Genomic DNA, 2,500 nt, shown 5'->3' on the forward strand with positions numbered 1-2,500 from the left:
TCACCGCTGATGTGTGACATATTTTGACAAACGTAGAGAAAAATTAGCAATAAGTAAAAGGTGAATTTAATGTTTTAAACATGCAGTAATAAAAGGAAGGTAGTTTTCTATCATGATTTGGAAATGTACAGTGGATAGAATCAAGATTTGAAAATTGATGGGAAAAGAGAAAGAAAACACTTTTACGTGACTCAATTTACACAATAGCCTAGTCACATTATTTCAACATCTTTCATATTTTCGAGTTTCTTCTGCACCTTACAATATACAGTAATGACTTTAGAATTCAAGGGCAGACGCTTAAATAGCGGCATCTTATTTGGTTTTCTTCCTCAATCAAAGTTAAGGAACACAATGCAAGAATCAATGGCAAACCTCACATATTTCGAATTGCCACAAAAGGTAATGAAACAAAACTAATAATAAAAAAAATTGCATTTTTTCCAGTGAACAGCTCAATAATGAATGAGTGTTGAACATTAAATTTCTGGATTAGATTACAAGAAATTATCAGAAGAAATAAGAGGGACATATAAATACGATTAGCAGTATTCTCACATATGTAGCTGTACATACTATCTTTATAGACGACAAAAACTGAATACTTTTCGGTTTCCTACCGATACAGACAAAGGGAACTACAACATCAATCTTTATTGCAGTCATAAATCTTACCACTTCCATTTTGCAAAACTCTCAGAACGTCGAAATTTTCAACAGGAAATCCTCTGGGAGAAACGTGAATCGAATAATGATGGTTTGCATGTTACCCCTATGCTGTGGAAATTTAACAAATAGCTTCCCGATAGCCTCTTTTTCCTCTACCCATAATTTTTTTCCCTTTTAACTTTTGATATTTTTTTTACCATTTATCTGTTTCTAATATTGACATATGAGAAGAGGGGAGAAAGCATTTCCTTTTATCATAACAGAGAGAGAGAGAGAGAGAGAGAGAGAGAGAGAGAGAGAGAGAGAGAGAGAGAGAGAGAGGAGAGAAAGGCCTACTTTATTTTCATTGCGTATGTACAGTAGTTAACGGTAGGATATGAGTTATCTATTCTTTTCTTGGCATGGAATATCTAACCTTTCATAGTTCCTGTATTTAAAAGCAAACTGTAATTCAGTTAGTATTTTTCCTGTTATCACTTCCTAAATTTATCTTATTTTCGAGAGCGATAACTAAAGAAAAATCAAAATACCAGTCCAAATCGATCAATTTGTTTACTGATTTTGAATTATCTACTTTTGCATGACCTCTAAATGCAGGCTGAGACTTTCTCACTGGAATTATAAGGGCCAAAATATAGAAAACTATTCCAAAGGTGGAATGAATATACTGTATTTCCCGACAGGCCATTGAATTGGCCAAAAACCTGAATTAGTTGAACAGCAAGAGGTGCCTGATTGATCATTTAGGTTTGTTTGTGTATGTGCTTTAATCTTCTGTATACTATGTCGGAAATTATAAAACCAGTGCTAAGAGTCTAATATAGTTACTTGGTTAAGATTACTGCAGCAAAACAAGTTTAAAAAATCAAATAAAGCTTTTCCTCGGTCAATTAACAAAATCAACTTCCTTTACAGTAGTATAGCACAACCATCAATCTATGATATTTTGCTAAGTAGGTCAATTTGCACCTACTCGCTGTTTCATTAATTTTGTCGTTGGTTATCCACCAAATGTATATAAAAGCTTCTATTCCTTATTCCCCCCCCCCCCCAAAAAAAAAAATAGATTTCTATACTAAATATTGACAACATTATTCTCACATCTAAGAATGATAGAAATTTATACTCTATTTGATTTTGTACCGTTGAGTTAAAGTATTATGACAATTACAATGGATATTGACAATTACGCTAATATTTTCAAGTGGAAAAGAAAAACTATTGCATAACAATTCAGAACAGAATTTTTTTTTTAATTTAATATTTTATTGTTATTCAGATATATATCAAAATGAAATATAATGCAATCTCTTTAGCATTCAGTGTATGATTAATACCCCATTGGGTATGCAGATAATCTATACTCAAACCCGATGGACTGTAATCTGACATTAGAGATTGTAAAATACCTTGAAACAACGGCGAAACCGACAATAGTTCTACATAGACATGGGCCATAGGGAACTTACCTTCGTATAAGCTTTATTTTGAAATACAAAATGTTTAATCTAATCGATACATTATAATTGTTATAAAAAGAGCATGGGCAAGCAATGTATAATTCAGGTTTTATCCACAATAACAGAGTTGATGTGTAGGTACATATGACAATTTTTTTTCAGCATTTCATATGCAAGTTTTCCCCAAAATGAGAATTATCTAAATAATTTCATGTTAAATGTTAAGAATTCATTTAATTGTGATTATCCATGATATTGAAAAACAGGATCCATATTCATATTGATATAAAGCATTTCCAATAATATCATGACTGATTATACCTTTTATCAGAAGTAATTTTATTGTACACAGCTTTGGGGGGAAAAAAATG

The sequence above is a fragment of the Palaemon carinicauda genome, chromosome 21 (assembly GCF_036898095.1).
Source record: "Palaemon carinicauda isolate YSFRI2023 chromosome 21, ASM3689809v2, whole genome shotgun sequence".
Lineage (NCBI taxonomy): Eukaryota > Metazoa > Arthropoda > Malacostraca > Decapoda > Palaemonidae > Palaemon > Palaemon carinicauda.